This window comes from Theropithecus gelada, chromosome 13, assembly GCF_003255815.1.
Source record: "Theropithecus gelada isolate Dixy chromosome 13, Tgel_1.0, whole genome shotgun sequence".
NCBI lineage: Eukaryota > Metazoa > Chordata > Mammalia > Primates > Cercopithecidae > Theropithecus > Theropithecus gelada.
In genome coordinates, this window is record NC_037681.1 from 7,914,656 (window position 1) to 7,937,500 (window position 22,845).

The 22,845-nt window shown below is 47.9% G+C and overlaps 1 protein-coding gene across 3 annotated transcripts in view; it reads left to right on the forward strand.

Moving 5' to 3' along the window:
- Positions 1–19,096: 19,096 nt before the first annotated feature.
- Positions 19,097–22,845, forward strand: part of EDAR (ectodysplasin A receptor) — a 93,852-nt gene continuing 90,103 nt past the window's right edge. Inside the window, exon 1 of one of the 3 annotated variants that reach the window (XM_025354480.1) lies at positions 19,097–19,512. The gene's annotated coding sequence lies outside the window, so the exon portion shown is untranslated. The remainder of the gene's footprint in view (positions 19,513–22,845) is intronic. The other 2 variants (XM_025354477.1, XM_025354479.1) reach the window with 2 other exon arrangements.

Genomic DNA, 22,845 nt, shown 5'->3' on the forward strand with positions numbered 1-22,845 from the left:
TTCTTGTTTTTTATTGAGACGGAGTCTCCTTCTGTGGCCCAGGCTGGAGTGCAGTGGCACAATCTCAGCTCACTACAAGCTCCACCTCCCAGGTTCACCCCATTCTCCTGCCTCAGCCTCTGGAGTAGCCGGGACTACAGGCGCCCAGCACCACACCCGACTAATTTTTTGTATTTTTAGTAGAGACAGGGTTTCACCGTGTTAGCCAGGATGGTCTCCATCTCCTGACTTCGTGATCCGCCCGCCTCGGCCTCTCAAAGTGCTGGGATTACAGGTGTGAGCCACCGCACCTGGCCTATCCATGGAATTTTTTTCCCCCCTTTTCTCAGCAGCTGCTCAACCATTCATTAGCACCACATTCTGACTTGGGAGATGGGACATGGACCAAGTGCCCAGGTCTCTGTCCCTGCCCTGGTGTCTGCCATGGGTCACGGGAAAGGGCAAAATTGTTTCTGTTAAAATATTGAGCTTGTTTTTGTGGTGCAGTGTTTGCTGGTTGTGATTTGGAAGTTGGCTACAGTCTAGTCTCCTTCATCTATCGTATGTCCTTACCACCTCCATCTCATTCATTCATTCATCCATTCATTCCACAAACACAATTACATTCTCTGCTACACAGTATGAGGACTCAGATCTATCCCAACCTCAAGGAGCTTACGCTCTAGCAGTGAAAATACAGAAACACATAGGTAACTATAACACAGGATCAAATTTGGCAAGGGCACGAGGAAGGTACACAAGGTTTCCAAAAGAATGAAGGGAAATACAAACTCCCAACTCTTTGTGAGTCATGTGGGGCCAGTTCTGTAAAATGCTCTCATGTTGAAGGGTGCTCATTCCTTGCATGATTTACCATTTCACAAAAATTGACTCTTTAAAAGCATGATGTTTAAACATAGAAGAAGAAGTCATCCTGCTATGGTCGGCTTACCCTGAAATGTATTAATAACTCTGGCCCCGACGTGGTTTCCCCAGCAAGCTGCTAACAGGTTTAGATTTCTACTTGTAATTTCTTGATTATGTGAGCATGCAAGAAGGTTGTTTTTTGTTTTGTTTTGTTTTTGCTATTTCCAACAGATAAGAGTACTGATCTTTATCTCTAAGACAGCACAGAAAAGATGTCCATTTCTACCCATATTCATTCCAGTAAAATACCTGTTACCAACAGGGATATCTTTCTACTTACAAGTAGTGGGTGAAGGGCCCATGCTTCTGAAGATTACTCTCCTTCTTCCCTGCCTCTCCTGTCCCCCACACCAAGGCTGTGCTATGTGAGAGGGAGTTAGAGGGGAGCTCTGCCATCTGCTCCTGATATCTGTGGAACAGCTCCAGGCAGGCTACTCTCAGACCTCCTGGGCAGCAATATGCCTTTACTAAATTGGAGGTGGCAGTAAATATGGGATGAGTTAGTTTGCAAGAGGTCATAACCTCACCCTGAAAATACTAAAAGCTATAAGTACATGTTGTTTAGCCAGGAAGAGTGTTCCTGGCAATTGCAGAGCTAAGTCAACCAGCCATACACCGAGCAGCTTTAGCACACTACTGATGGAGCTGTGTTCCCAATATGGTATGCGTCTATCTGATCTGATAGAAAGATAGCTAGCTGGTGGTTTGATCAAAATAGTAAAAGTGGGGAATCATTCTAAGAAAATACATACATAACCCCTTTAACTTAAAACACATATTTGCCAATCTTTTGAACTTGGGCCAAGGCACTTTCCTGAGTCTCTGTGGTTCCTTCTGCAAAATCCACATATGCAATGCATCAAAGCTGATTCCCAGGTCGGGCTTCTTTATAGTGCAGTTAGATTTTAAGACACCTTGAAGCAATCAGAGTACAGAGTCTTCTATATGTTGGTAACTCCCCAGCTCTTTCCCCTACAATTGTCTCACAACCAACCAATTTAACAATCATTTTTAATCAATTCACCCTAGCCAAGTTTTCCAAAGTAATCAAATTTATTTTATTATTTAAAAATGTATTTTTCGCTCATAACCCATTATACTCATGTTTGTGTAACATCAATTAAATTTAAAGTTTCAAATAATTGGAATAGCTGCCCTAAGAAGGTTTAGGAGCAAATCCACCCGATGCTTGAAGGACGGGCAGTGCCTGGGATGCGCTAGAAAGTACCTTCCAGCCAGGGTTGTCCGGCCTCTGCGCAGCCCGAGGGGCCTCCACTCCCACTTAGCCGCCCACCAAAAGCTCTATGGACTTTGAGGATTTAGTCTTTGTTCCCAGGGTACACAGAGCTAGGCCAAAAGCAGAACCCCACATCCCACTGAGGTCACTCCCTTGGGCTGCCACAACTCGCAAGTGTATTTTAACCTGAAAATACACGTGAAATTATCCTGTGTGTGTTTGGACTTAAGAAAATTACCCCCAAATAGGCCAGGCACGGTGGCTCACGCCTGTAATTCCAGCACTTTGGGAGGCCGAGGCCAGCAGATCATAAGGTCAGGAGTTCACAGGCCAACACAGTGAAACCCCGTCTCTAATAAAAATACAAAAAATTACCCAGGCGTGGTGGCGGATGCCTGTAATCCCACCTACTCCTGGAGGCTGAGGCAGGAGAATTGCTTGAACCCAGGAGGCAGAGGTTGCAGTGAGCCGAGATCGCGCCATTGCACTCCAACCTGGTCAACAGTGCAAGACTCTGTCTTAAAAAAAAAAAAAAAAAAAAAAACAACACTAAAATTACCCCCAAATAATTGCCCTGTTTCATCCAGCAGCGTCACTCCAAACGCGCTCACATTGTTCCCCCCCAACCCCACCCACGTTTCCGCTATGGGCAGCCACGTGACTGCTGGTGGGCCAATGGAACCCACGGAAGCAACCCCTGCCACTTCCGGGCTGGCCGTAGGAACCTCTCACGTGACCCACTGGCTCGTGTGACCTCTGTGCTTCCTATCGTCTTTTCGGCAGAACACAAGGGCAGCTCTACGACTCTGAAACCTTGGGAACTGGATGGAGGCAGTGAGCAACGTTCCCCAGGCTGAATTGGTTTGTGGTTGAGCAAGAGGTTAGCTGTGGAAATATGAAGTGGTTACAGCTGATGTCCAGGAAAATACAGGGATAATGGCCAAAAGCCAAAGCATGGAAGGATAAGCAAAGGTTTGTGACCCAGTGCTCCCTGCTCCAGCTGACATTGCCAGATGGAAGATGGACTCCTCGAGGTAGAACAACATGCTGGTTGTAAGAGCCGTGTGCCCGCAGTTTAATTTGGGGAACATGAATACGTATTAAAAGGCAAAAAAAAAAGAACAATATGTACTACGTGCCAAACGAGAGGAGAACAGACTGCGACTCCCCAGGAAGGCTTCAGAGAGGTAGGGAAAGGCAAACTGCTTCTGCAGACCGGGTGGAAGGGAAGATAGCACACCAGGCAGAAGGATGGGAGGTCAAAGAACCAGAGACGGGAATGACCCTGAGACTTGGAGGGCAGTTTGGGAAGTTCTGGAAAGTAAGCTTGGAGAGGGAGATCCAAGGTCTATGTGTGGAGATCAGGAATTTGGACTTGACCCTCTGTGGAACATGCAGATGCATTATAGAAAACTTAGGACAGGGGAATGAATTCCCAGTATTTTAGAAAGATTAGTCTGGAGGAAGTTTAGTTAATAGATTGCTGCAGTGATTCAGGAATCAGATTCCTCCTGAGCAAGGCCCATGTTAATCCTCTGTTTTGTGACAGTGGGGCCTGGCACACAGGGTATTCTAGGTTCTAGGTACCAAATACCTATGTCTTGAGTTGGATTAGGATGAAGAGTGTCTTGACAAGTGTAGAGGCCAGGGGCCTGGAAAACAAGGAACAGATGCGAGAGATTATATGAAAACCTATCAGACTGGGCCTGTGGAAGAGCGAGAAGAGAAAATAACCACCGGGCTCTGAACATATGTGAGTGAGAATTAGTGATAGCATGGACAATAGAGACTCTCCCAGCACAGAGTGTGGCTGTAGGAGCCCTTGTTCAATAATTAGGAGAAGGAGGGAATCATGAAAACAGGGAGTCAGACGAATAAAACTGGAAGAAGATGGTGAGTTTTGTTTTAGATACTTCTGATTTGAAGCAGTGATAGGCTCCACAGATTTAAATGACTAGTGGGGAGTGAATACAGCTCAAGGAAGAAATAAGGGCAGAAATCAGAGATGAGAGATTCTTTCCAGGAGGTGAGAGCTAGAACCAAGAGTGTGAATTAACCTGAGGGAGTGGAGAGAGAAAAGGCCCAGGACAGACCCTCTACTCCACCCTGTCCTCGCTTCTCACTGTGCCTTTGCACAGGTGGAACCCACTCCCGTACCCCCAACTCTGTTCCCAAAGATGATGCCCAATGATTGGACTCTGGCAGCGCTTTCCGAACCTGAATGGGCACAAGAACACCTGAAGCATGCTTTAAAAAACAACTTGCTGGGCTCCATCCCAGAGTGTCTGCTTCAGGAGGTGGCGTAGAGTCTGAGAATGTGCATTTCTAACACACTTTTGAGTGTTGCTGATGCTGTTAGTCTGGGACCACTCTTTGAGAACCTCTGGACGATGAGGACCTTGGCTCCTGTTGGGAACAGCCTCCCTGAGTTCAGGCTCCCCTACTCCCTCACACCCACAGCACATGAGGGTGGACCATCAGGGGTCCTAAGGTCATCCCTTCAGTTCAGGAAACTTGGTTTACAAAGTTGCTGTGAGCTCCTGAGATAAAAGACCAAGTCTCTTGGGCTTACACCCTTATTGCCAAAATGATTTTACATTCTTTTACACAAATACGCAGATGTCAACATTCCTTTCAGAATACACAAAATAAAAAAAGCTTATCTCCCATTCACTCTTTGTCCTTAAAGTGCTTCACTTCCCTCAATGCCTGTCATCCCTCTTTGATGTCAGCTAGAAGAGCGTAGAATGTCTGCACCTCGGGGAACCTGGGAGACCTCACCACTCTGTGAGGCAGTAAGGGAAGACCACTCCAGTGCAGGCAAACCAAGAGCTAAACAAACAACTCTGCTGGTGTCTCTTCATATAATATCTCACACCCTGAGAGCTGCCTGCCATTGTCCCTTGCTAGCACATTTTATTCCCACCTGCAGAATAGAGCTGCTCAAGTTGCACCTTAGGAGACATGGGTTTTTGTTGTAAGCCCTAGTTCAAAATGAGAGAATTGGCTGGGTGCAGTGGCTCATGCCTGTAATCCCAGCACTTTGGGAGACCGAGGTGGGCAGATCACTTGAGGTCAGGAGTTCAAGACCAGCCTGACCAACGTTATGAAACCCCGTCTCTACTAAAAATACAAAAATCAGCCGGGCCGGGTGGTGCACACCTTTAATCCCAGCTACTTGGGAGGCTGAGGCAGGAGAATCACTTGAACCCAGGAGTTGGACGTTGCATGGGCCAAGATCATGCCGTTGCACTCCAGCCTGGGCAACAAGAGAGGAACTCCTCAAAAAAAAAAAAAAAATTATAAAGGGATGGCCACAACCATCCATCATTCACCCATGCATCCTTTCAGGAAGGTATTGAAGGCCTACTATGTGCCAAGTGCTATGCTAAGCTCGTAAAGTCTTGTTCTTTGCCTGAAAGGAACTGGCAGCTGGTGAAGAAGACAGACAAGTGCACGTGTACTTTGCTGGCATCTTTTTTTTTTTTTTTTTTTTTTTTTTTTGAGGGGGAGACTCTCTCTGCCACCCAGGCTGGAGTGCAGTGGCATGATCTCAGCTCACTGCAACCTCCACCTCCCGAGTTCAAGCGATTCTTCTGCCTCAGCCTCCCGAGTAGCTGGAACTACAGGCGAGCATCACCATGCCAGCTAATTTTTGTATTTTTCGTAGAGACAGGGTTTCACCATATTGGCCAGGATTGTCTCGAACTCCTGACCTTGTGATCTGCCCACCCCGGCTTCCCAAAGTGCTGGGATTACAGGCGTGAGCCGCGGCACCCAGCCACTTTGCTGGCATCTTAAAAGCCTTTAGTAAATGGGTATTATGAGGCGTGAACTTCATAGGTAGAAATGGGTAAGGATGGTCTGAGCAGAGGAGCCTAGAAGTGGAGAACAGCATGACACAGCCTTCTGCAAACTGTGAGTGTCTTGGTGTAACTGAAATGAAGGATTGTTATTTATCCCACCAAAACAAACAAAAACGAAACAACCCAAAGCCCCAATGGCAGGTCTGGCTTTAGAACCTGATCAGCACCTGGTGCTTGAGGGACTCTCCCACCTGCTGGAGGGTGGCGGGAAGCAGAGGGAACCTAGCTCCATGTGAGGTTAGAGAGATGGCTGGGCCAGGTTGCGAAGGGCTCGGTGCACTGAGGTGTGGTAATTAAGGCAGTGACCTAGGACTTTATGCCAAGGCCAGTGGGGAGCCAAGTCTTCAATGTGTGGAGGTTGCCTGATAGGAAAAACATCATAGAAAGGCCACTCCAGCTGACAGTGGGGGATGGAAGCAAGGAGACATTGGGAGAAACCAAAGCAGTGGTTTGAGAGAGACATGGTGAGTGAGAAGGAAGCAAGTGTGGTGCCCTTTGCATTAAACCTAAGAGCCTAGCAAGCTGGGAAGTGGAGTCCCAGCTCACAAGCGTGAGGAACCCAGGGGTGGACAACTGGCCCCAGACACCATTCTAGGAGCAAGCACAGGGCCAGGGCCAGAAAGCTGGGTCCTCCTCTGGGGGCCTCCTGCAGGGGTCGGCCTCTTGGAAGCATCACCTAGAGGCCGGAACAGCAGAAAGAGTCGGGGGCCAGCAAGGGTGTAGTGCACCCATGGGACACAAGGGACAGCAAATGGCAGTCACCACCTCCCTGATCTTAGGTGGAAAATAGCTTTTTGGGTTCCATTAAAGGCTTCAATGGGTCGGGCACCATGGCTCACGCCTGAATCCCAGCACTTTGGGAGGCCAAGGTGGGCAGATCATGAGGTCAGGAGATTGAGACCATCCTGGCTAACACGGTGAAACCCCATCTCTACTAAAAATACAAAACAAAATTAGCCAGGTGTGGTGGCGGGTGCATGTAGTCCCAGCTACTCGGGAGGCTGAGGAAGGAGAATGGCGTGAACCCAGGAGGCGGAGCTTGCAGTAGCTGAGATCGTGCCAGTGCACTCCAGCCTGGGCGACAGAGCGAGACTCCATCTCAAAAAACAAACAAACAAACAAAAAAAGCTTCAATGACAAATTATAAAAATAAGCCCTCCTAGAGACAGTAGCATGGAGAATTTAGGGCCAATTTTGTGTGTCCCCTTTCCAAAAGGGAGGCCAGGGGACATGAGGGATCTTCATGCAGCAGGGCCACAACGTGGCAGTCAGTAGCTGCTGTGCTCTTTGCTGTGCCCACTTTTACAGGCACAGTGGGAGGGTCCCCCTCTCCCTCACTGTCCAGCTCCTCTCTCTTGCCCATCCCTTTGCCATCAGCCAGCCATGGAGCTGGCGCAGGTCTCCAGTTACTGCCTGCCACCCATCTGAGAGCCAGGCCCGGACTTGCCTGTTCTTGTGTGAAAGCTGCCCTGCCCGTACTGTGACCCCACGTGTCCTGGACAAGCCATTTCCTTGGCCTCAGCATTGGCCAGACGGCTGATTGCGAGGAGCCTTCTCAGCCAAGGGTCCTGATTCTTTGTGTGATTGGCCTATGGTGCCAAAGACTGTGTGGCCTGGAGCTCAGCCTCAGGAGTGAATGGTTCCTGGGCTTGCTGTGAGTGCCTTTACTTTTATGCCTGCGGCACAGTTCATTCCTTTAGGATTTTCTTACACGAGCCACTCATGTAGCAGTGAAATTCTGAGCACCCTTGCTGATAAGGAGAAAGTTATCAGAACCAAACAGGAAACCTACAATGGGGTGAGGGTTCTCTGATCTGCTCTTTACTTCCCCCTGGATGGATGCTAAACTCAGAGGCTCACAGCACATGGAACGCAGTCCCTCACCTGGGCCTCAGGGCAGGGCACTGAAGGAATTCAGCACTCCGACCCAGCAGTCTGGTTGTCAGCTTTGAGTCCTGGCTCTGCTCCTGACTAGGCACGTGACCCGGGACATATTCTTCATCCTGTGTGCCTCTGTTTTCTCAGTGAGGTGATAGATAAGACTATCTCATAGGCTTGCAGTAAGGGCTATATGAGATCAGTCACATAAAGTGCTTAGTGACTGGCTCATGGGAAATGCTCAGTAATGCTGGACATTATTATTTTTTATTATATGTTATTATTATCTCTCCAAGGCCTAACTCCTGTGCCCCTTTCCCAAGAAGCCGTCCCCAGTTTCCAACTGGAAGAAACTTGACCTGTTGCATGCTTTAAGGCTTTACTTTTTATTTATGTTTTGTTTATTTTGGGTTTTTGTTGGTTTGTTTGTTTTTGAGACGGTCTTGCTCTGTCACCCAGGCTGGAGCGCAGTGGCACGACCATAGCTCACTGCAGCCTGCAGCCTCTGTCTCCCAGGTTCAAGCAGTCCTCCCACCTCAGCCTCCTGATAGCTGGGACTACAGGAGCACACCATTATGCCTGGCTAATTTTTAAAATTTTTGTAGAGGGGGGGTCTTGCTATGTTGCCCAGGCTGAGCTCAAACTCCTGGGCTCAAGTGATCCTCCCACCTCGGCTTCCTAAAGTGCTGGGATTACAGACATGAGCCACTGTGCCCGGCCTAGGACTTTATTTGCATTTCTCCTGTGGCTCTTGAGCCATCTACACCCAAATGTATTGTTTGCCTCCTCATCTGGAACACCGTTATGGCCCTGACTCTAATTCCTAATAGGTCGAACTTTTCCCCAGGATACACACTCTGGATTCAGGTGCTTGCCCTGAAGATACGTTGCTGCATTTCTGCACTGTAGCTGTTCCCAGACCCACTTTTGATAAAAGAAGCACAGATTTGTCTAAAACCTAAAGATGGCCTTTGAGAGCAGGTCATTATTTACCAGGCAGGAAGCAGCCTGGGCAAAGGCACGTAAAATGGGACTAAACTAAACATTGCTGTGATGGACCCCAGGGCTGTGGAGTCACCTCTTACAGCCCTGGGTTCAAGCCCTTGACCTCTGCCACTGATGGAAAGTCAGAAATCCAGTCTTATTTCATTACTCCCCATGCCTCCCCCCCACCACGTTTTTGTCATAATAAAAAGGGGAATTTTGTGATTTTAAAAAAACTAATCTTTGCCTTCTAGGAAGCCTAAAATCCTTAATTTCAGGGATTTCACACAAATTTGTGAAATGTGGAAACCGAAAAGTGTACATAACACAGCCCGTGCTTTTTGCCCTCAGCCTACCAAGAATCTCCACGTGGCATCGCCATGTCCAAGACTGTGGCAAGCTTTTGTGCTGAAAGATTTAAAAGCCCCATTTAGCAGCCTGCTCTCACAATAAAGCAAGTACTTAATCTCTGATCAAGACCGGGGTCACCTTGCTCAGTTAGATGTGTGGGAAAGTCATCTGGGTGATTCACCTAAAATGGAGCAGATCATTTAGTTCTGAGCTGCTGTGTGGCTGCTGAATCCACAAGTCACTTCACTTATAGCCAAAGGTAATGTTAAGGAATGAAATGGGTAATTTGAAAGAGAGAGCGTAATTGCTAATTATAGGAATGGGAGCTAACATTACTTAACACTTACGCAAAGCTCCAGCCTAAGCCCCATGTTTATGTTACCTCATTTAATGCTCACATCAATCCTATGAAGTAGGTACTGTTATTTTCCCCACTTTTCAGATGAGGAACCCAAGGCTTCTGGAGGTTAAGCAAGTTAGAAGCCAAGCCAGGAGAATGCAGCTTGTCAGCACCAGGGTATCTCCAATCAACCACATATTTCACATATTTACAATAATAAGAATTTTAAACTCTATAGTCAGCTTGACGATAAGCACTAAAATGGATAAATTTATTTGCAAAATCACATCTTGGAAAAACAGAATGGCTTGAGATCATAAACCTTTTGCTGCCATTAGAGTCTGAAGATCAAAGCAAGCTTGGGGACAGTGAAGCTAGCGGGGAACCAGGCTCTGGTGGTGAAGGCACAGGCCCAGCTTTCAGCCTTCAGGCTAGAGGACACCAACTGGCCACCTGGGGGCCTGAGCCAGGCCGGAGCCATTTTTTGTGTTTATTTGGGCCACACAGTCAGATAAGTTGCCAGTATTTTAAAAATGGGAAGGTGTTACCTTAAAAAAAAAAAAAATCCAGATCTTTGCATTCCAGGGACACTGGGCAGGGGCCAATGAGTGGGTGCCTTCATTATTAAGGTCAGTGGCTGGGGCTCGGAGTTTGCATTTCAGATAAATCACTGTGGAGGCTGGGTTGAGGAAGAGAAAGTCAGAAGCAGGATAAACAGAGAGAAGACGCTGAAAATGATTCTGTGATGTCTCCTTAGGAGGATTAGTGGTGGTCCTGGCTGAGCCAGGAAACGAGGAGGATTGGATGTGTTGAGGGTGTTGCGTTTCCAGCATCTCTGAGACTTCCCAACGAGATGTTTTCCACTCCATTGAATACAAGAATCAAAGTTCAAAAGACAAAGCCTGGGCTCAAAATGAAGTGCAGAGGCCGGGCGCGGTGGCTCATGCCTGTAATCCCAGCACTTTGGGAGGCCGAGGCGGGCGGATCACAAGGTCAGGAGATCGAGACCACGGTGAAACCTCGTCTCTACTAAAAATACAAAAAATTAGCCGGGCGCGGTTGTGGGCGCCTGTAGTCCCAGCTACTCGGGAGGCTGAGGCAGGAGAATGGCGGGAACCCGGGAGGCGGAGCTTGCAGTGAGCTGAGATCCGGCCACTGCACTCCAGCCTGGGCGACAGAGCGAGACTCCGTCTCAAAAAAAAAAAAAAAAAAAAAAAATGAAGTGCAGGAGTCGCCAGGCTGCTGAAACAATGAGCCTGGGAGAATATGGAGACCCTGGCGGTGGGACCCGGGAAACAGCATTATCTGAGGGGCAGGTCGAGATGAATCGCCCACAGGAGACTAAGAATAAACCAGGAGTCAGCTTTCACAGAAGAAGAAGAGATCATGGTCTCATTGCATGGCAGTTAAAAGCTCCAGGAGAATAAAGACTAAAAGGTATCTACTGGCTTTAGCAATTAGGCGATCCGTGGTGACCTAGGCAAGAACAATCCCAGAGTGTAGGGAGAACCAGCAGTTCTGGCAGACTGAAGAGTAGATACAACCGTCTAGCTGTGCAATTCAGCATGACCCCGTAAAAGACAATCACCATTATTCAGAGATGCACACTGAGACTTGCCGAGGCGGAGGACTTAGCTAACTTGCTCATGCCAGGAAGTTCAGAGCAGTGTCTTGTTGTTGTTGTTGTTGTTTTGAGATGGAGTCGTGCTCTGCTGCCCAGGCTGGAGGGCAGTGGCACGATCTTGGCTCACTGCAACCTCCGCCCTCCGAGTTCAGGTGATTCTCCTGCCTCAGTCCTCCGAGCAGCTGGGATTACAGGCGCCTGCCACCGTGCCCAGCTAATTTTTTGTATTTTTGGTGGAGATGGGGTTTCACCATCGTGTCCGGGTTGGTCTTGAACTCCTGACCTCGTGATCCACTCGCCTCGGCCTCCCAAAGTGCTGGGATTTCAGGCGTGAGCCACTGTGCCTGGCCACAGAGCAGTGTCTTAACACCAGGTCTTCAGGCTCCAGGGCCAGATATCCAGCCAGCCATCCTGCCTCTTTCTATCTGTTAGATACACCAAAGGTTGGAAATGCAGCATGATCTCTGGATATTTCTAAACCCTTAGTGACCATCACCTTTTATGCTCATACTAGGGCATCCTGTGCTTCAGACCCGCTGGCTAGAGGTTTTGTTTAAACAGAATGAGGAGTTTAGAAAAGTTTCTGGCAACAGAGACTAGTTACACTCTTGAATCCCATTTTCTGCTCCTGGACACACAAAAACACTGCACTCCCCACCCTTACAGCAGTCAGCCTGGAGACTTGTGAGTAGATGCTAGCCAGATGAAGTGATATGCCACTGCCGGGCCTGGTCCTAAACATCCCATGTGCTCATCCAAGCCTTTGCTCCTATCTGCCCGGAGAATAGGCAGATGGTGGGGCCACAGGCTGGAAGGAGTTTGGGTTTCTGAGTCACTGCTGGCAGGAGAACCTTCAGGAAAAGCCACCCAGCCCGCATCAGACGTGACATGAGCAAGAAAGGAGCTATGATTGTATTATGCCACCGAGACTTCAGGGCTCCTGTGTTACTGCCACACTGTTGACCTGCACGATGGATGTCGCTGGTAAGATCACCGAGTCAGAGGCACAGGGCAACAGCACAGCAGGCTTGGGCTCCATGCTCATGGGCAGGGGGAATGGAAGGAGAAGTTTCAACATTCTCTCTGCCAATCAGTGAATCCCCTTGATCCCGTCTGGGGTATGCATTTCATTGTTGAAGCCCCTGGTACATAGAGTTAATGGACCTACTTAATGAGGCCAGTGTCCTGGTGCCCGCTCACCTATCTGGAGCCTTTCTTATATACTTTGAGCTGCTCCCAAGGAGTGTGGTTGGAAATTACCAGCCCCCTTGAAGGCATGAGTAGAGGAGAGCTCTCTAGTGTCCAACCCAGTTTGGGATTGTGAGAAACAGTGCTGGACTGAAACCTACATCCCTGCACCTGGGATGTAAAGATCCCTAAACTGTGTGGCTTAGGGTGGAACCAAGACCCAGACTCAGACCTTCCTAGGGTTCAAACCTGGTCAACACCAGGAGCCTGGCACCTGTCCCCACTGTTAGGTAGCAGGGAGCTCTCACTTTTCACTCCCTCTTCCCAAATCGGAAACTTTCCAGTTAATCAACACTTGGGGAATCATTTTATACTGTGAAAGATACCCCAGTAGAACCAATATGAAAGCTAAGATTGCCATAAAGCAGACTTTCTTAAACCTTGCTTATCTAGAAAAAAATAAATTGCATATCCCAACTTTTCATAACAAGGAACTGCAAATTAATTAGTCTTTATTAATAAGGCCTGGCTACAGTGGCTGAAAGACATCAGAGTTTATTCTTTCCCATGAATGAGGCAGGTAATTTGGGCCTGGTGGGGCAGCTCCACAAGGCATTGGAGCTCCTTCCGTCCTACTCTGATGTCTACCCAGCTGCCCCGTTCACACTCCAGGCGGCAGCAAAGGGGACGCATGGAAAGGGGCAGAATAACTTCCTCCCAGGTGAGTTGGCAGCCTTTTTGGAAGTCTCTGACACCTGCCGTGGCTCATTGGACAGTTCTGAAGCATGTGGCTACATCTGACTACACTAAGAAATGCAGCCATTTAGCCAGGCATATTGCCCTGAGCAGAGCTGGGAGATTCCTGCTGGAGAAGGGATGCTGGAAACAGGTGGCAGGCAGCAGCTCTGCCAGCCAGGGTGAATTCCTGTTAAAATGCCTGGTTGTTCCCATTTTGGCTTTCTTTTGCTGACCACAGCTTTGGGGATCTTTGGACAATGAGTTCATATCCATAGAAGATGAAGAGTAAGCGAGAATTAACATGCCCACCCCCCCCAAAACACAGTAGCCCTTCTAAATCGATCATTCCTCTGCCTTACAGGTTACCCACAAAATGGTCTAATAGGTGTGATTTTAAAATCCATTAATTTGGCCAGGCATACCTGTAATCCCAGCAACTTGGGAAGCCAAGGTGGGAGGATCACTTGAGCATAGGAATTTGAGGCTGCAGTGAGCCACAGTCTCACCACTGCACTCCAGCCCAGGTGATAGAGCGAGACCCTGTCTCTAGAAAAAGATCCATTGATTAATAAATATGATTAAATATAACCCAATGCACGGATTTTTTTTTTTTTTTTTTTTTTTTTTTGAGATGGAGTCTCGCTCTGTCGCCCAGGCTGGAGTGCAGTGGCGCGATCTCAGCTCACTGCAAGCTCTGCCTCCCGGGTTTACGCCATTCTCCTGCCTCAGCCTCCCGAGTAGCTGGGACTACAGGTGCCGCCACCTAGCCCGGCTAGTTTTTTGTATTTTTTAGTAGAGACGGAGTTTCACCATGTTCACCAGGATGGTCTCGATCTCCTGACCTCGTGATCCGCCCGTCTCGGCCTCCCAAAGTGCTGGGATTACAGGCCTGAGCCACCGCGCCCGGCAGATAATTTTTTATGTTTATACTATGGACACATACTTCCCTTCTTTTAGATATCCACTGGTTAATAGCATGATAATCCCATGACACCATAATCCCTTCCCCTGGGGCCATGATTTATGAGAGAAATATGTACTCGCCTATTGGAAGGATGAATTTGTTGATTTTCAAATGAAGACATCAATATTTCATATTTCTAAACTCAGTTTTCTCCTCTCTTAATTTTTCTGGTATCGTGCAAATAGGTTTTATAATACTCTTGTGGTTTCCTTTATTAGAAAAACATAGTGATGTGTACTGTTGAGCTAAATGACAATATTACTGGTCATAAAAAAGATTTAGTATTTGAACCTTTGCACTATTCAAGCTCGTAAAGCCATTCTCAGCAAGGATCAATTTCAATTATGATTTCACTGCTTACATAATGGAGGTGGTGGGAGCCGTCTCAAACCCTGGCTGGGGAACAGAGAGAGCTCAGGCCACGGGGGAGGGCACACCCTCACCCTGCACACAGCTCCTGGCCTGGAGCTTTCCCTCATCCATGGAGGCGGTTAATTATGGTCCTTCCTTTATGTGACCAGAGTCATTATTGACAGCTGTGTTCCAAATCCAGCTTGCATTTTTAATAAGGTGTCCATGGGGGGAATCCTGGGCAAAGGGGAAGTGCTGTGGTCTGGGTGTCTAAATTCATATATTGAAATCCTAAGCTCCCGGGTGATGGTATATGGAGGTGGGGTCTTTGGGAGGTGATTAGGTCATGGAGGCTAGAGATGGAGCCTCATGAATGGGATTAGTGCCCTTGTAAATGACACCCCAGACAGCTGCCTCACCCCTTCTGCCATGAGAGATGACTAGACACTGGGTCTGCTGGGCACCTTGATCTCGGACTTCCCAGCCTCCAGAACTGGGAGAAACAAATATCTGTTGTTGAGGCCTCCCAGCCTACGGGATTTTTGTTACAGCAGCCCAAACTAAGGCAGGTAGCCAAAGGAAAATCAGGCTTTTGTTTAATCAGCAGCAGGGGGTCAGTGTTCGAAGTTTAGTTAAATAACTAAATGCAGAATCTCATTCTCCAGTAGGGTACAGTCAGCGCAAAGCCCAGCTCTTTCGTCTGCCTTTGACCTGGAGCCGTCCCATCTGAATTCATGCTGGGGGAGGACAGATCACCCAAGCTTGACAATGGTTCACTTAGCATTTCATCTTGCTGTGTCTAGATGACAGCTTAAAGGCCCTCCCTGTGCAAATACTCCCCCAGACTTGGTCTCTCCCCTTCCTCATTTTGCTAAAGATAGTGGCCCATTCTACTTCTGAAACAAGTTTCCATTATCTTCAAATCATGATATACTTGGAATAGAATCCATACCCTTTTGTCCAGCCCCCACATGGAATGTGGGGCTCAGCTGCCTCCCATGTCAGCTCCCTGCCTTATAGTCACAGTTTCCTCTCAGTTTCCTCAGCACACCTGGCTGTTGGCCCCACAGAACCTTTGCACAAAATCTTTGGTCCGTCTAAAACACCTTCTGCCCAACTCCGCAGGACTGCCTCCTTCCTTCACGAGTCTCTGTGTGAGGCAGCTTTCCTTCTCAACAACCAAAGCGCCACCTCTCACACCCCTTACGCCCCATCGGCTTGCTGGTGTCCTCCATATCACCCAATTCCATTCTCGTATTTTAGGCACATTTGCAAGCCAAGGAAGGTGTGGTTCCTAAGAGAGACTTTAAATCACAAATATTTATGTTCCTGTTTTTTCTGCCTACAGAGCTGTGACCACCTGAGCAGCAGGGGCTCTGAGATGATACTTTAAAAACTAGCTGGCCGGTGCTGAGGAGGGCAGAGCCCTATGAGGTCACCACTGACAGAGCTGGGGACAAATGCATCTTAGGAAAGCAGAGAAGCCAGGCCAGGTCAGTCCTGGGAGCCACTGTCCCACGAGGCAGGGATAACGTTCTTCCAGAAAACAATTCCAGTTCTGGGACAAATTTGAAGCTGCAAATTCTACACTATAGACAGAACTGTGATCATTTTATTCTGAATAACTTAGTGGGTGTCACCATGAGCTTAAAAACATTTCACCAAATATGCACATGCTGTCTTAGGATTTGAGCAATGTCATTTCTTGGAAGGTTTTCTGAGATAAACTTCACCTGTAGGTAGCCAGAAGCTTACTTGCTGTGGTGAGTTGTTAGGTAAAGCCAATGATATGTCAGGGCCCAGCTGCCAGACAGGAGCACCTTGCTTTTGGAGTGTTGGATCCCGTGCCACTTTTTGAGACAGTAATTAGTAGCAGGAAACTGTCACCAGCCGACTGGTAATCCCCCCACCTACAAACACAAATAATCCAGGCATCCTGTGCATCCTTGCTTATCACGGCCAGAAAGTACTTTTCATCTCCATTTCATAACTTGATTGCTCTGTGCCTCCCCAAACAGAGCGTAAGCTTCTTGAGGCCAGAGATTTTGACTGTCATTCTCATTGTGATCTACTCAGCAACTGGAACAGTGCCGGCACGTAGAAGACACATCGTGCATTTGCTGCGTGAATAAACACGTGAACATGATGGCATAGAAGAATGCTACTTTGATGGGGTACATGGGTATCAAGGATTTTCTTTCTGCTCACACAACATGAGATTTGTAATTAAGATACAGATTTAAGACAGGTGTGGTGGCTCACACCTGTAATCCCAGCACTTTGGGAGACTAAGGCAGGAGGATCACTTGAAGTCAGGAGTTTGAGAGCAGCCTGGCCAACATGGTGAAACTCCGTCTCTACTAAAAATACAAAAATTAGATGGGCACAGTGGCACATGTCTGTAATTCCAGCTCCTCGGGAGGCTGAGAATTGCTTAAACCTGGGAGGCAGAGGTTCCAGTGGGCCAAGATCACGCTACTGCACTCCAGTCTGGGCGACAGAGAAAGACTCCGTCTCACCAAAAAAATAAAAGACACAAATTTAAAATCATGATGACCAGAATATGGCTCCGTTTCACTCACTGGAAATTATCTGATCTGTAAGATCATTTTTACCAACCCGTGAGTGTTTTTTACAGGCGTGGGAGTCCACTGACTCTCTAAAATCACTTGCAAAGTTTTGTTGCAGGGGAGCTGAGAGCTGGGGCCAGCCTGCCTGTTGTGCCCCTCCACGAGACTCCTGGCCACGCATTTGAGCACACCCCACGAAGGGGGCAGGTGTCTGGCTGGGCTGTTATGTGTATCAAGCATGTGTTCTAAATTACAGTTCATTTGTTCTAAATTACATTCATCATTTCTAAATTTGTTCTACATTTAGAACACAGCCCCAGGAGACCCCTTTCGCCCAACCATGGTCTGCAGTCTTGATTCATGTTCTTATTTGAAAAATGCTATTGATAACCTTTTGCTATTTCTGCCTCAGTCTCTTAGGAAATGTATAAAACAGAAAATCACATGTCTTCAAAGTTCTGGGGCCTTACATGATGAAGACAAGCAGTGATTTCTCATTTCATCCTTTCTCTTAATCAACTGAATTAATTATATACTCATTTTCATTTGAATATGATGACTAGGCAGACTTCAAGTATAACCATTGCCTAATGCCATGACGTTTGGATTTTTTTTCAAAGAGAGGAAAAAAACTCCCTTGGCTTCTATTACAGCATCCATATTTTGTGCCATTTTAATTTTTTCTCGTGTCTTTTTTCTCTCTCTTTGGGCAATGTCAGTATCATTTGTTTCTGGTAAATTTTAAATCACCACTTAATTTCCAATAGAAAAAAAAGAAGGTTTAGTTACACCTAAAATAATCCTGAACGTCAGACACACGGTGGGCACACCAGAAAGTCAACATTACATGAATAAAACAGATTAGCTCACAATACCTCCCATTCATTTTCCCAGGTTCCTAATTTAATAATTGCAGTGACTTTAATGTATCCAAACCCTCAGTCTGAACTCAGCATGGGCAGGGTAGACAGCCAAACCTGAAAACTCAAGTTAAAATTTTCATTTGGGAGCTTATATTGTCTAGATTAATCATCCACAAGGGTCAAGTCAGCCAAGTAATTCTGGTTCAGCTTAATCTCTGTGGAGGCAGAATTAGTCTTTTACAGTCAAGGTCCTTGCCCCAGCCCCATATATTTCTGGTTTTTTGGTTTGTTTGTTTTTTTAGACAGAGTCTCGCTCTATTGCCTAGGCTGGAGTGCAGTGGCACAATCTCGGCTCACTGCAACTTCCATCTCCTGGGTTCAAACGATTTTCCTGCTTTAGCCTCCTGAGTAACTGGGTTTACAGACACATGCCACCATGACTGGCTCATTTTTGTATTTTTAGTAGGGACAGAGTTTCACCATGTTGGCCAGGCTGGTCCTGAACTCCTGACCTCAAGTGATCCACCCGCCTTGGCCTCCCAAAGTGCTGGGATTACAGGTGTGAGCCACCGTGCCCAGACTGTTTCTTTCTTAAGCTCTTACTTTCTCACGTGTGAGTTACCTTGTAGGTTTCCAAGACAGAGGGGGCAAGATGGAAAAGGAGAACACAGAAATCTAGCCTGGAGGAGCTGCTCTGTTCCTGTATTTATCAGTGTAGGTGTGAATGAGGGAGAAAATGACAAGAGAATTACATTATTTTAAGGCTGGTTCCCCCCCCCCCCCCGCCCGACCATTTCCTTTTTGAGAAATAATTGCCCAATACTGAAAGGTATGTCCTTCCAAAATGTTTGTGTTTCAAATGGCTTCCTAATTACCTAGTTTACGGGGGGTGTGTATGGTTACCTGAAGTTACATGGGTATACACTGGTGGTGTGAGGTGTCCAGGGAAAGGAAGAGCAGTCATGGTGGCTCAAACCCTGAGGGATGTGCGGGGGATGGGTGAGAATGTGAACAGACATGTTGGAAGCTGAATCCGTGCAGTGGCACCCATGCCTGTAGCCATCTCAGTGGGGGGTCCTTCTACGAACAAGCTTTGATTAATGATATTTTAATGCTAGTTTAGGTTTTTAGCACTCCCATGCCTAAAGGCTCTGATAGAAGCAAGACCCCCACCCCTGCAAAAAAAAAAAAAAAAAAAAAGGCAATGATTTTTATGCCTTCCAACAGATCTCTTAAGGGGCAGACGTCCAGAGAGCCAGGTGTGCCAGGGACCTATGGCAGCAGGGCTGAACGTGCCCGCTCCAGTCTCTCCAGTGCTGGGACAGACCTCTAGATGGTGCAGGTGAGTTTGCAATGAGGGAAAGCCCCTCGCAAGGACTGCGTTTCCAAACTTGCAGACAGGACAGGGAGCAGTAAAGGAAGAGTTCCCGGGAAGCCCTTTAAATTGAAAGGAAAAGAAGCAGGGCTGGCGGCAGAGAGGTGTGCCAGGTCCCAGGCAGCCCTACTGGCCCCTAAGGACATAGAGTACCTGCTTCTGAGAGGGCTGCCAGGGTGGCCACCGGTGAAGCCTGTCACCCAGAACTGGATGTACCTGGCTTTCTTCGTAGACCCATCTTCTGCTGGGACTGAAGCTGTCCCACAACAGAAGCCGGGTAAGCTTTGGTCCTTTCCTCTGGTTTTCTAAACTCTTCAGCTGTGGCCGAGACGGAGGTGTCATGGGCTGGGAGAGAGCCTGGGTGCATTTTTGAAATGCATGTCATTTTTGGGTTGCGTTTGAACAAGCTTTACCAATTGCAGTATGTCTGCGCTACCAGTTATAAGACCTGAGATTGTTCCTTTGTTTTCAGGAAAACATCAGAAACCCCATTTTGCTGTTGGTTGGACATTTGGTTAGGGAGCCAAATTCTGTGTGCGTTTCACAGGCTTTAAGATTTGGGCTACTGAAGCCATGGGTTCCTCCAGGGAGCGTGAAAAGTATGTTTCTCAGGTTTGCCCCTGTGCCCGGCTCACTGGGGAAGGCAGGCGCAGCTGGGACTCTAGCGGGGCTCTGTACCTGCCTCCAACTCTGTGTACCCGCTGTGCCCTAAGAGACCTTCCAAGTGGGGTATCCAGTCATGTCTGAGACCCCCCATATCCTGGCCTCTGTGTTGGTGGTGGAGGGGTGGGGAGAGGGAGAGAAGGAAGGGAATGGGTACCTATTTGTGATGATTGAGGTTTTCATTTCCAGCCAAGAGGTTCCTCTCAACACTCTGACAGACAGTGGGGCTGTTAGGGCTCCTAGACAGGAGCCGGCTCTGATTCCCAGCCTCCCGTAGCAGCCAGGCTTTGAGATATCAGCTCAGGGAGTAGAAGGTGGCTGGGCAGGGAGGACAGCAGGCGAGGTTCCCACTGGGTTTCCCTGCCCATGTTGTGCTGGGTCAGCAACAAGAGGGACAGTTCAAATCTACGAGGAGGGCAAATGCCGGTCAGTGGGGAGTCCCACACAGTCAGGGGCACACGCATATGAGGAGACTTACGGAGAGACAGGAGCACCACCGTCCTCTTCCCCGGTCCCCAGGCCACTGCTCTGTGGCTCTCAAGTGGCATTTTTGAGACACTTTCTAAGCAAGAGTGAAACTGTGACAAAGAGGTGAAGAGAGAGAAAAGGGATCCAGGCATCTAAAATAGAGAATGTGTCTTTCCTGGCTTGATACGCTGAGGTTTCTATGTCATAGCCACTTAAAGCCTTTAAAGGTACATTTTGACAGAGGCTACCAAAAAGAGAGTGACTCTGGTCAAGGTTGGGAAATAAGCGTTTGTTCCGATGACTGTCCACGTGCACCCTTCACGGCTGGGAAAGTTTGGCGATCCTGGTGGTGATCGGCGGGGGTCTCCGCTGTACCCCTCCCCATCCCTAAGTGGGCCAGGCTGTACCGTGGGAGGATTAATTTGTGACAGCACAGTTGGAGGATAATCTTGGAAGGACCGGTCTTCGAGAGGAAAAAGTAAATACAATTTCCCTGAAATGCTTGATTTTCACTCCCTGGCCGCTACCTGGTTTCTTGCTTTTGTGAGCTGCACTTTCATTTTGTTGGGGATACACATTTGTGAAGTTCAGAAGTGTCAGGGGCTCATCTTCGTTTCTCAGGCATCATGGTACCCTCAATGCCTAGCCCAGTGCCTGCCATTGGGCGGCAGCCCAGCATTGCTCGGGAGTGCAGACAGACCTGGTCTTACCCCATCTCACGGGAGCACAAAACCGACTTGCCTCTGTTAAATACGGAGCCTCTTCATCAAAGTTCCTCAGGTCTCACAGGCCCACAGACGGAAGCTGGGTTACCTGACGCTCCTTTCTGGGTCCAGGTGAGTGCGTTTTGTGGTTTCCAAAGAATAGAATTTATTCTCAAGGAAACGCCCAGGAACCCAGCTTCAAAGACTCAAGCAAATCTGAAATTCAAATACAGGAGCTGTAAACAGGATGGCGTTTGGCAGACAGCCTTGCTGCTCAAGTGGCTCAACCCCTCAGCTGGGCTCAGTTTCCCCTCACCCTCCTCCTAGCCTGCCTGGTGGCTGCCTGCATGCCTCAATTATCCTGGATGACACCTGCCTGCTCATTCCTTTGATGCTGTTTGTGGCTCTGCCTAGGTATTCCACCCACCAACAGTATCATTAATTAACTTACATTAAGCCCACTTAGCACATTAGATCAATTAGGAGACAAAAGCTCCGGCCAACCCTGCCTATGAGCCTGCCGCCTCCATCTCACTGTCTATGATTCTGTCCTTACTGAATTCGTATATTACAGGAAGGAATTTTTTTAAGTCCCCAGTGTTACTATTTTCCTAAAAAATAAAGCAAGGAAACATAAGCCGATGCCTAGTCATTTAACCTCTGCTGAACATTTCTCTAGCACTTTACAAAGCGTTTTCATGGATGTCTTCTCTATTTTCCCAAAAAGGAAATTGAGGCTCAGAGAGGTTCACTGACTTGCCCAAAGTCACACAGCTCATAATGATTATGGGAACACCAAGAACCGGTCTAGATTAGCACTCGGATTGCGCAGGCCTTGTGCGGAGCCTGTCACTGGTAATTGGAGGGGCTGAGACTAGAATTTGTGTCCTCTGCCACCAACACTGCCACATTTTCCCCCACAAGGAGATGATGCAATGACAGCCACCAGGGATTATAAAAATAAGTGTGGAGTGAGCCACACCCGCCTTCCTGTATCTTAGTTTCCCAGGGCGTGTCAGCCCCAGACACACTCATATCCTGTCCTCAGCGGCGAGGGATCAAGAGGAAACAATCTCAGTTTTGTTCTTTGTGAACCCTCCTGATAAGTGTTTGTAGTTTTTATATAGTGAAAAAACTGTCAAATATAGGCCATTGTAGGTGGTTCAGTCGAAGGTGGTCTAGTAACTACAAAATAATTCAAAATGGCATTTGGGGCTCGGGCATCCCAACAGCCCATTGGCCCCTGAGACAAATGAGCTTGACCATATTTAATTTTTCATCATTGTCCTTAGAGTGTCACAAAGCATTACCCAAGGATAACTAACTCTGTACAGTCAAAGCTATGGAAAAAGCTTTGCCCTGGTTCTTGGCAGGAGTCAGCCATTCATTAGGTCGTGTATTAAGGGATCCTGCAACCTGAAGTGTCTTCAGTGATAGCACACCCCAAGCACATCATGCATTACATGAAAATATGTCCAATGAATGAATGAACGGGCTCCTTCATCCTTCTTGTTAAGAGAAAGGTCACCAATTGTTCCAATGACACAGTTAGGGACAAGGGAGCTGCTCGAACATCAGCATCCCCTAAGTCAACAGCAAACAAATCCTAGTTAGCAAAGGTACCCTCTCTGGGGACAGAGACACCTGTTATTTCTCAAATGCTGCGTGCCCAAGGGTGGCAAACACACTGTTTGGCCCCCAGGAAGGAGCAGACACATGCGGGTGAAGCTGGAGGCCCTGCCCCCTTGCCCAGATCCTCTTGCCCAGGCACACTC